The sequence below is a fragment of the Tamandua tetradactyla genome, chromosome 24, assembly GCF_023851605.1.
Source record: "Tamandua tetradactyla isolate mTamTet1 chromosome 24, mTamTet1.pri, whole genome shotgun sequence".
Taxonomy (NCBI): Eukaryota; Metazoa; Chordata; class Mammalia; order Pilosa; family Myrmecophagidae; genus Tamandua; species Tamandua tetradactyla.
Genome location: NC_135350.1, coordinates 52,429,234 through 52,441,539, shown reverse-complemented (window position 1 = coordinate 52,441,539; position 12,306 = coordinate 52,429,234). Strand labels below are relative to the sequence as shown.

The 12,306-nt window shown below is 40.7% G+C and overlaps 1 long non-coding RNA gene and 1 pseudogene across 1 annotated transcript in view; one reads left to right on the top strand and one right to left on the bottom strand.

Moving 5' to 3' along the window:
- The window catches only part of LOC143668354 (uncharacterized), an 86,931-nt gene extending 83,940 nt beyond the window's left edge, over window positions 1-2,991 (bottom strand). The window contains exons 1-2 of the long non-coding RNA XR_013168413.1: window positions 2,717-2,991; window positions 483-652 (exon numbers count right to left, since the gene is read on the bottom strand). This is a non-coding gene — a long non-coding RNA (uncharacterized LOC143668354). The remainder of the gene's footprint in view (window positions 1-482; window positions 653-2,716) is intronic.
- A 5,684-nt stretch (window positions 2,992-8,675) lies between these two features.
- Window positions 8,676-9,221, top strand: LOC143667967 (ER membrane protein complex subunit 4 pseudogene; annotated as a pseudogene).
- Window positions 9,222-12,306: the final 3,085 nt, after the last annotated feature.

Below are 12,306 nucleotides of genomic sequence, written 5' to 3'. Positions count from 1 at the left end.
CCAGTTCTCAGATATGAAATTGCAAATGGCATGGGGAAGAGAAAAGACCATACCATCTAGATTCCTACCTCAGCTCCACCGAGTGCTGGCCATGGTACCACAGACAGAACTCAATCTCTCTGAGACCAATGGAGGAGAACAGCAATACTATACTCTATACCGAGTTGCTAACAGGATGAAATAAGATAGTGTATATGAAAATGCTTCATTGTAATAAAATATTAAATCAGTGTTCCATTAGAAGCATCTATTATACATTCTCAGCTCAGAAAAATTTACCTGACTGCATTCTCTTATAATTGTTCTATTTCATGACATTGATTTAGACTTGTTTGTGCAAATGAGAACATACAAGTTTTAATGTTCCAGGTTACAATCTTTTTGCTAAGAGGAAATGTAGTTTTAAAGGACAGTATCAACCTGATCTGAATTCAAAATGGGGATTTTGAAAAAAAGAAGACCATATTCTCTGGAGAACTTACATTTTAAGTATTCTGATTCTGAAAGAAGTAGAAGCTTTTTGGTGGGCAGTTAAGCAACAGAGAAGGACCTTCAGACTGCAGGAAGGAGGTCTCCCCATCTTCTGGTACACCTCTATTCCAAGGATCAGATTGGATTAACTGGTCAGATTTGTAGGCGCATTTGACACAGGCTAAGCAAATTGAAAACATAATATTCTTTAGACAGTACAATATATTGCCTTTGGGAAAATTATGATGTCAAAAGATAACTATCTGATGTTAAGAATTACTGATTGCATATGTAGAATGGAATGATTTCTAAATGTTGTGTCAATTTCTTTTTTTTCTTTAATTAATAAAAAAAAAAGATAACCATCAAGTGGGCAGGCAGCAGGAGCTGAGAACAAACAGAAAAGTGCCATGATCTTTTTTAGGCAATTAAAAACTGTTCTTAAAATTCTAGATATTTACATATGTATACAACAAGTGTGGCCTTCTTCCACCTCACCTGGACTGAGAGAGGCCAGGTGAGAAATATTTGTGCCCCATGTAGATTCCAAGAAGTGCTTCCTATGTTATATATTTTTAAAAGGCCCCGTGCTGTGCTCTGTGGTTAAGTATTGTATGGAGATGCAGGAGGGGGGTCCGTGAATACCAAGTGCCCTCAGAGAAGAGCACTGGAGCTCTAATGGCGTCGAGGTTGCAGCATTTAACTCTTGTGATTTCTGGATGGGAGATTTTCATGTCTCCTATGGTAGCTGTCACCTGCTCATGCTATGCCATCCATTCCTAATACTTGTGATGACATTGCCCCCATTCCCCACCCCCCATTACTTCACTTGTCCTTCTGCTCTTCTGAGTTCTTTATTTGAACAAAGGGATGGCAAATACTTGGAATGTGAGTGCAAATCCCAAACTGCAGTACAGTTCGCACCCCTTCTTAGGACCCAGTATTTGACTACCCCAGAGGGGAAATCAGTATCACTGAGAACTGTGGTAATGCACTCGTCACTTTTTTTTTTTTTTTTTTTCATTTGAGCAAGTGGTTGAGAGGAGGGGAAGGAGGCAGCTGCAGTGAACTTCGACCTCCAGAAACTTTTCCAAGAGGCTTGGCATCATGGGAATTTGTTCAGTATGCTTTGAGGAGGTATTTCAATCCTGCTGGGACTGTACTCAGGGCAGTTTTTGGCTTCCCTGGAGTTCTAGGCTTGAATGTCACTATATAGATCTATAGTATTTTATTTCCTAACCAGTTGTTCTTTCCCATGGAAAAAATCATGTAACACATTATTAGGTTTCCCAAGAGGTATGCAACAAGACTCCCTTACTGTAATGAGAAAACGGACATTTTTTTTCTTGTAGCCCATAATGAAAACCGCTATTTTTATTCAATGGATTACATATGCTCTATGCACTGAATACTAGCCACAGACAAAGGAATGCCCTATTGTTTCCCCACAAAGGAGGTTTGATGATAAAAGACCTGGTTTCATTCCTGGGATAACATGGTTTCATTTTGGAAAGATGTGTTTCAAACAGCAGTCATTGTTCTGGACCTATCCTTTAAAGGCACTCAGATGTCAGTCCGAGCCTCTAAGACGTGAAGTCTGAGCCTCTGAGACGTGAAGTCTGAGCCTCTAAGACATGAAGTCTGAGTTCTGAGATCACAAAAAAGTTGGACAGAATCCTTCCCCCCACACTCCCCGGATTCTAAATGTGGAACATCAGCTAAAGCAGATAAGTTTGGATGATTCCAATTTAGAATGAGAACCAAACATTTGGAATTCTGCATCCTTGAATCAAAATGGCTTAAGCCACTCCTTCTCTAACTTGGCTACACACTGGAATAACCTAGGGAGTTTAAAACAAAACAAAACAAAAAAAACCACTTATAACTGTGTCCCAACCTCAGAGACTTTAATTGTTTGGTTTTTTTTTCTCCCATGGGCAGGCTCTGGAAATCCAACTCGGGTATCTGGCATGGCAGGTGAGAATTCTGCCACTGAGCCACTGTTGCACTGCCCAGAGAATTTAATTTAATTGGTATGAAGCGCAGCCTAACATTGGAATGTTTTAACACTCTCTGGGTGATTCTAATGTGCGGCAAAGTTTAAGAACCACAGGTTTAAGATATAAATTGAAATGACGAAGAGAAAGAAACAGTAAGTAACTAGAAGCTAAGAGGTAGAAGAAAGACATGTGGAGTTGAAAAGGGATATAGAGGGAGTAGCAGGATGAGAATCAAGAAGGCATACCAAGAAGGCAGGGAGTACAGCAGAGCCTTGTTAACGGTGGAGAACTCAAGTGCTCGCCTACAGCCCCCGGCTGCTGAGGTTTCAAGACCTGTCTTGGATCCAAAAAGGTCCTTGGGAAGGACGGTTCCAACAGCAGCTCCCCTTCTTGGATTTCTGTCAGATGCTACTTCTCATGAATGCTATGTGGAGGTGTGATTTTTCTCAATGCTTAGTAAATAATGTCACCCCTGATAAATGCAGGTAGGTGGCGTGAGGGGAAGGGGCTTGTCAATGGGCAGCACCTGTCCTGGGCCTCCCTCGTGCACATTTGTGACCTAAGCAGCTATCACCTGCCATTGCTCTGTGAGTTCATTTCCTCGACAGGTGAGGTTGGTCAAAGAGCATCCGTCCGACGGCAGTCGCCTCGCTCACTCTATTTGTCACACGGCGACTTCGGGTTGGTGCCCACGTTTAACAAACCAGAACATACTACATGAAGACAACTTCCAGAGAGAAGTTTCAAAACAATGCAGTACTGAATTCAGTACTAAACTGAAACAAATGTGTGAGCATCTTTTTCTCCTTAAGAGATATTCATTTATCTCCTCATCCTCTAATTTTTTAAAATTGTGCTTTGTCTCACCTTAGCATAAGGCCCCAATTTCTTGGGAGTGAGGGGTAGAGAAATGGCTTCAGGAAAGAATTGTTAAATACCACCCATTGCAAGTTCTTAATGGGAAATGAGACTTTTTAAAATTTAGTTTATTTTGTGTTATCAAACCAAAACAACATACAAACGTGAACATTCTTAACATACAGACATTCCGTGTATGGTGTACAATCAGTGGCTCACAATATCATCACATAGTAGCATATTCGTCACTTTGAGAAATCAGATTTTTGAGGGTCCTGGCAGTGCTTGCCCTGTTGTGGACAAGTCTGCTGTGTTACTGCCCCTCTTCCTTCTGGATTATATAATTTTTTAAATGTCTTATTTAGCTGCCACTATTCCAAGTCCACAGCTGTCCTATATAAGGTTCTAGGGAAAAGTATAGGTTTGGGAGCACAGGGAACTCTCACCAGGCTATTAGTCTTCCAAAGGGAAAGAGAAACCCCTGGTTCCTTCTGACTTCAGATGAGCTGTAGGGTTCTTTATTGCTTATTAAAGTGGCTACCACAAATATGCATTTGTCTCCTTATGATTCTGTTGCCTCGGGCACCCTAGGATGTGGCTGTTTTAAAGAGCCTCATTAGCCTTTGGTAAAGTTATACCTCTGAGATCAGCATCTTACTGCCTTGGCTTCTGCCACTAAAATGTTTATTCAACTGCCTGGTTTAGTCTAGAAGCCCATGTCATGCTCTCTCAGTGAGCTGCCAGATTGCTTAGCACAGTGTCAATGCATTTGAAAAATGTAATTTTTCCCACTCCCCCCCCCTTATCTTTTGTCAAACTGCCGCCTGATGCTGTGTTTGCTTAGTGGGTGGGATGTGTAATAGTCCCCGTGGGGGACCGCTTCTTGGTTTGTGTGTTTATTGCTAATGTAGGAAGGTTGCTATGCTGTTTTCATGAAGACTGGTTCTAAAGAGCATTTTAAAAGGATTCTTTGGAATGTTTCTTTAAAGGTGTCTCTTAGGAATCAGCCGTTGTTATTTATTGATTGTAAATAAGCAGGGGCCCACACACCCTGGGCACTTAAAACAATCTTTCTTGGAATTGCCACAAGGAGTCGGACATTTTCACAACCTTTTGTCCTTCACTCTTGTAACTTAAAGGAGTAAACAGTGAAAGAGAATCATTGTCTTTCATTAGTGGTTGATGTCATTGAATTTTTAAAAATTAATTTTAAATTTTAGCAACTGTATACTTTTTGCTTTGCTCTCACTTCCTTCAGGTATGTGCTCAAATGTCAGAATTCCCTGAATAGTCAATTTCAAATTGCAGTTCTCTTCCTGCCTTGCTCCCGGCACTACTTATTCTTTATTTTTTACCTGCAAGACACACAAACACACACAAACCCTTCTATTTCCTCTCATTACGATATAAGCTTTTGATGGCAGAGAATTTGTTTAGTGTGGTATCCCCAGTACCTGAAATGTTTCCTGCTCTGTAATATATGCTCAATGAAAATTTGTAGAATGACAACAAAAATGTCCCAAATGGAAGCTGTGAGGCAGTTGGAGCACGGCTCCAACTTTGAATCCCTAGTCCAGTGCCCTTGGCCAGGTTATTTAACCTCTGCCATAGTTTCATCATCTGTAAAATGAGGATAATAACAACGCCTCCCTCACTGGTGTATAAAGTGCTGTATAAATTTTGGCTATTATTATTATTAACAATATCATTAAACAGGGTTAGTCCTTTCTCCAGCAGGAAGAGTGCATTGGGACAGGCAGGTGGGCTAGGCTCGTTCTCACTGTTCTCTCTGTTTCTATGATCAAGTCTCATCCTCCAAACTGACCATGCTTTCGTCTGTATCCCCCACCAATGAAAGGATCCCGCTGGAAGGCATTTTTCCCCTCGGTGAAATTGAGGTTGACCTAGTTCCCACCCAAGGGCCCTGTGACCCCCTAGGTAAGGGAGACCATCTGCAGCCGTGGTTTGGGAGTGAGGTCCTGGATGCCTGGTTTCAGGGATGCTTCTCGGGCAGGGCCCACCCTTCTCTGGAGGCCCAACTTCTCCAAGCCTCATTGGGATTGGAGGTTTGGATTCATTTCCAGTTGCCACCACCCACCCCTCAGGGGGGCATGCTATGCCAGGGGTTAGGTGAACTGGCTTTGAATTTCAACAAAACTTGGTTTGAATCCACTCCTGTAGCTAATGGGAAATCTTGGTTAACTGACTTCACATCTGTTTTCTAATTTGTGAAGTGAAGACAATCTTTCCTCCTTTGTATGAAGCTTGTGACAATTAAGATAATGTGCGTAAAGCACTCAGTCCTGAGTTTGGAGCACTTCAGTTCATTTAGTTAATAGTTATTGAGTAGGTGCTACTCCTGGTTCTCAGCAAATACTTGTCAAATGGATGTGTTTTCCACCTTTCCTGAGAGAAGTGAATTTTCCCCTACTTTCAGCCCAGTTTTTACGCACCAGGGCCCAAAAGACATGGATTAAGATTCAAGGTGCATTGGGATTTAAGAATACTGCCAGTCACTTTACTACTTCCTGCAATTGGCAGGTTGTCTTTGTTCTTTTTCTCCATTTTTGCTCCTTGTTTTCCTTTTTCTTATCCTCCTTTACCATACTTTTAATTTGTTCACTTACATTCTCCATCCTCCTTTCTGTAGATACTAAGCTTTAGTCTTAGGTTTGCAAATCATATTGCTTGGTCCTACTCATTCACTGAGGAATGAAGATAGGCTGACCCCTAATCTTCTTACTTTGAAGGATCATAGGCTGCTTTGTGAATTCTGTAAAGTCTCAGGACTCTGCTGCACCAGGGCACTAAATTGTTTCCCAATGGCTTTAAAAGCAGTATCAGTTTTCAAAATAGCTTTATTAATCTAGACAGCTACCAGGCACTTAAGAGAGATGGTTCCACTAATATTCTGATACTGTAATGAGACCATAATATATTTGCTAGTATTAAAGTCCTTCAGAACTGTAATTATTATTTGAAGTAGTATTTTCGTTGACTTAAGTTTTGAGGAATGATTCTAAAAATGATTAGAGACTCATTCATAGCAATGATCTTTTTAAAAACATGCATAAAATGAAACTGCTAATAGATTGGTTAAGTCATACATATGGAAGAGCTTCCTCTATATGCTACTGTGGAACTTAAGTAATATTTAGAGGCTATAAAATGGTCAAAATGTTTTTTAAGTATGCTCTCATTAAATGTTTATGAAGGTTTTATGTTTAAGTACAGGAAAGTTTACCCTTGCAATATACACTTTTGTATGTGTAAAGTCTTTTAAATAGCCTTATCCTTATTTAAATAAACTGAATAAAAATGATTTAAAAAAAAATTCCTGCCCGTGAAAGTTAAATGAAAACTGTATGGAAATTCAAGTTGTCAGGGGGAAAAAAAAAGCAGGGACAAAAGGTAACTCACCAATGACTATAGATGTAAAAAAACAGTACTGCGGTAGGAAATCATTGCCAAACCATCCTCCTCAACCCACAGAGGGGTCAGTCTGGAGAAACTGCTGCCTGCTTTATGGAAATTAAATCATCCCCCAATTAAAAAACTTAGCCTTATATCACAGGACTAATAAATCCCAGAATTAGGAGGAGAAATCAGGCCTTCTAACCAAATCAGTCATCTCACATCCCTCTGACATAAATCAGGTGTGCTGGTTTGAAGCTGTTATGAACCCCAGAAAAGACCATGTTCTTTGATCCATTCCTGTGAGTATAGACCTATTGTGGGTGGGAACTTTTGGTTACATTATTTCAATTTCATTCAAGGTGGGTCTTCATCCTTTTATTGAACTCCTTTATTATAGGATATAGGACAGAAAAAGCCCAGAGAGAGTCTAGAGAGAAAAAGCCTCAGAAAACCTAAGAGAGAACCCACAAGTTACAAAGAGGAAGCCATTGGAACCAGAAGCTGAAAGCAACACAACCCAATAGTGAAGGACCAGGAGATGCTGGCCATGTGCCTTCCCATGTGACACAGGTGTCCCAGATGCTGGTGGCCTTTCTTCAAAGTCCAGGTATCATCCTGTTACCTTAATTTGGACATTTTTATGACCTAACCACCGTAAATTGTAAGTTAATAAATCCCCATTGTAAAAGCCAACACATTTCTGGTATACTGCATTCCAGCAGCATTAGCAGACTGAAACACCAAGAAATACTTAAACATAAGATTCCAAGGCTAATTTTGGGGGTGTAGTTGATTGAGTTATGTACCCTGACAAAAGACATGTTCTTAATCTTAATCTAGTTCCCTGTGGGTGTGAACTCATTGTAAATAGGACCGTTTGAAACTGTTGTCAATAGTCAAGATGTGGCCAAATAAACCAGGGTGGGTCTTAATGCGAGAAGTCCACAACGGAGCCCAAAGCCAGAAGTCAATGGAAACTGGAAAAGCAGACAAAGAAGAGAGATTGCCATGTGATGGGAGGTAGATGCAAGCCAAGGAACTCCAAGGATTGTGGCAAGAATGCTACAGACTGTGGGAGAAAAGTATGACCTTCCTTTTGGACTTCCACCTCTGAAACCAGAGACAAATTCCCATTATTTAAGTCAAAACCAGTTTGTAGTATTTGTAATGGCATTTCTGGAAAACTAAGACAGGGTGTGTTCATGTCTTATTTGAGGATTCTCTCTTCTTGCTCTCCAGCATCTTTCATGGTTTCCCATATTTTTCCGATAATAGTTTTTCCTCAAATTGGGGGCTTCAGATATCTTCCACTGTGGTACCTGTTTCTTGTACCCTTCCATACATTAGACTTTCTGCGGGGAGGAGAGTCTACTTTTTAACAGACTTGCCCAGTGATGCTTAAGTCCCCTGAAACCTGTAGCCTATAGCACTAGGAGCTGCAGCTTGACTTTCTCTGGCTGTGTGAGGTCATTCCTATGACTTGAACCTATTCTTGTCTTGTTGGTCCACATAAGATACAAAAGGATAGGATGCAGGTTAATTTGAACAACTCCATGGTTATTCCTGGAAATGAAAGACTTTAGCTTCAAGCTTCTTCTTGACCTTGATGTATAGGTGTGATAATTTAAGTTTGTATGTCAACTTGGCCAGGTGCTCTTGCCCAGTTGTCTGAACCAGCAAGTACTGGCTTGTTACTGTGAGGACATTTTGTGAACCTAAGTCATCAGTAAGTTGATTGTATCATGACTGATTACATCCACTATCAATGAAGGAGATTATCTTCAGCAAAAAGAGGTTTTTAATGCAATCACTTGAAGGCTTTCAAAGGAGAAGGGATGATGGTGAAGAAGTGGTGGACACCAGCAGTGCTGAGGTTTGGCAGTCATTTTGGAGTGAGAGGCTTCATGCCTTTTGGAGGTGACTGTTGCCATGATGGCCCAAAGGGGCCTGGCAGCCAACCAAGGTCAATGCTTCAAGTAGGCCATTGAGCTGAGCAGTCCTGGAAGAGGCAGCAGGGGCTGAAGTGACCAAGGTGGTGGCCAGGAAGATTCCTTGTACCTAGTTGGTTATTTGGACAAACAAGTGCCTGATACCACTGTGCAAGAAAAAGACCAGATCCTGGTGGAGAAGCACTGCTGGGACATTGCCTTGGGTCCTCCCAAACAGATTCCCGTGAACCTCTTCATCTTCACCCTGGCAATACTATCTCCATCTCTGCTACTATGCTGATGTGATGATGGCCTGGAGACCCATTCAGGCACTTATGGCCATTTCAGTCACTTTCAAGATGCTAGAAAGTTCAAGCCAGAAGTTTCTTCAGGGTTTGGTCTATCTCATAGGTAACCTTATGGTTTGGCGTTGGCTGTTTACAAGTGCCAGTCCATGGGACTACTGCCTACTCATGCAACCAATTGGTTAGATGTCATTCAGCCCTTCAAGAGAATGGAGTTCAGCAGTGGGAGACAGCTTTTGTGACTCTGAGAAAGAAGTACCTGGCACCTTATATATTTGGGTCTCATTTACATACTTCTTTAGACCCAGTGGCTCCTGAGTATACAGACTCTTACAAATTACTCTCATGCCGAAAAGAATCAAAAGTTCTCTTTACTCCACAATGAGGAAAACAAATCCTAGAAGGACAGCGTCCATATTGCTACAAACACAAAGAAACTATACCACAATCTTGACTGAAATTAATGTAGAAAACTTTATTTATGTTTCCAATACAGAGCAAAACAACAAATAAAACCATCGTTCTATGTAAACAAAGAATAGTTGCTGCTAAATCAAGAACTATGGCAGTATCTCCTCCCATAAATTAAATGGTCGAGAACAAAATAGTTGCACACTTTCCTCATCTATTTTCCTTAACATTTCACTTCTATTTAACATAAGCTGTGATATAAAAATTCTGTTGGAGACACTTGTGGAAGATGTGAGAAACTAATGCTGGATTCAGATTTTATATGATGAAAATGAAGCAGACAAAATGAGTACCAAAAAAAACCCAAAACAAAACAAGCACACACACACACAAAAGGAGAAGTGATGACTTAAGCAGTCAGAAGACAAGAATTTTTATCTCTGCTGCAGCCAGCCGGCCTCTCCTGGAGAATTCATTGAAAACCTTCACCCGAATTGCCAGCATGCAGCCTGCCCTATGGAATTTGGACTCGTTCATCCCCACAGTTGCATGAGACACTTATAAAATCTCACGTTTACAGATATCTCCTGTTGGTTCTGTTTCCCTAGAAAACCCTGTCTAATAGGTGAATTTCAAAATGCAGGGTTTCAATTTTAAGCAGAATTTGGGATGGTTCTTATTTTCTTAGAACTTCTTCGCAATCATTTTAGAAAACAATCCAAATGCACAGAAAGATTTGAGATACCAAGAGTTTGCAGCCTGCTCTCTTTCCAAGGGCAAAACAGCCTGCAGTAGTTGCTAAAAATAGACCTTTCTGGTTCAGGTCACTGAGCAGGAATGGCTTCGGTGTCACTCTGTTTATACAGCTTTACATCTGGCACCTTCATAACCACAGGGCTGACTCGATGAAGCTTGAGTACCGACATCAGTCTGTGGGAATTCTTGGTAAAATACAACCTGGGACTGTAGCCCAGTAAAACTCAGCAGCGTCCCCACCAAGACTGGTGGTGTTTGGATTAAGGGCCCTTTCAACCTTTGCTTCTTGACTCCTTATTCCCTTTCCATCAGTCTCTCAAAGTCAGGGGCAGAGGTCAAGACTTCAAGTCACTCTAAAAGATACTGAACCCACAGAAAAATGAGCTCACCCTCAGGAATTTAAGACCCACAGTGTTTTTTGTTTTTCTTCGTAATTTATCTTGTATTTTTTGTCTTTGCAAACTTGTAGACTTAAAGGCATCATATAGTTGCAAATTTAACTTTAAGGCTTTAAATGTTTGGAAAAGGGTTTCTTACCTTTGCTATTTTTCAAAACAGCTCTGCAATGCTGACAGATCTTTTCTTTGTGTGTGATAATTTAGGTGCTCCCCTGTCCTGTCCCTCAAATGCACAGAGCACGTGGGTGGCAAGAGAATTTATAGTTACTTGAGATTAACATTCTAAAATTAAGGAAATGGAAATGGGATGAAAGAATGAGGGCACTTGGCAATGAATATACATGAGGTGATTGAACTGAACTGCCAGGCATTCACATTCATAGGATTCCAGAGTAAATGCTGAGGAAGTGGATTAAATGGGATCAAATTTAGAATACTATTATAGAGATCAATTTTTACTTACAAGTTGGCCTGCCATCTTTAAATAAATAATTCTAGCAAGCCCACAGAATGTTAACTTTGGCCGTTCTAAACATATTCATCTGTATCCTATGATTTAATTCTCACAACAACCCCATGAAGTAGATTATTATTATTATTATTATCATTACTGCTTCTATTACTGTATTTTACAGATGAGGAGACAGAGACTGTCAAGAGAGCAACTTGACCAAGGGGGGACACATCTATGACATGTGGATATGAACTCCAGCGTATCTGACACAAAAGCTCAAGCCTTTAAGCCACTGTATTTTCAGATGAGTTGGTTTATTTTCAGATGAGCAGTGGGTTCTTCAGCTTCCGGGCAACCACAGGCTGGGCTCCACCAGCACCTTTATTTGTTTTGCTTTTAATACAGTACATACTGGAGCCTTTTGTTTTCCCAGCAGTGTTGATTCACATTCCCTTAAATAGATTAACTTCCCTGCCTTGTCTAACTCATATGATGGAAGCAAATTCACTTGCCAATAGAAATAAAGTTGAAGGAAATATGACAGCAAGAAGGGAGGAGTGAGTGAGGGTTTTATGGTTTATCAAGGCATGAATACAGGCTCATCATTTTCTACTTCCTTCTGCTCCCCCTCCCAAAACAAACAAACAAAAAACCCCGACTTGATTCCAATCACAGTTTGTTCTATAATTTTATAGGTAGTTGAAATACCTAATAAATGTTGAATTGTTGGAGTATTTCTTGTTTTGTAAGAGAACATCTGAGTGTTCCAATGAGATTTTATCATTTGTCTCCCAAATAGCAGATGCTTGATAAAAGTTGTTGACTTCTTTCCCCAGAGACCAGAAGTGTCTTTGTCTATCACAGGTATGGGCCCTTCTCAGGTCTAATACAATTGTGAAGGAATTAAAATTTGTCTTTATGCTCTCTTCTTAGAAGCCCCTGGCTTCTCCACATTTTTGTACCCACTTTCCCTCAAATCTCTCCTCCCTGAGAATTGCTCACCCCCTATGTTTGTTTGCTAAAAGCAGCTGGAATATAATAGACCTGAAATGGGTTGGGTTGCAGTGGGGATTTATTCACAAATTTACAGTTTTAAGGCCATGAAAATGTCCCAATTAAGGCATCAACAGGACGATACCTTCTCTGAAGACAGGCTGCTGGCATCTGGGACACCTCTGTCATATGGGAAGACACATGGCCAGCAGCTGCTGGTCCTTTGCTCCCAGGTTTTATTGTTTTCAGCTCCTAGTTCAGTGGTCTTCTCTCTGAGCTTGTGTGTCCTGCCTTAGCCTCTCTGAGACATTTTTT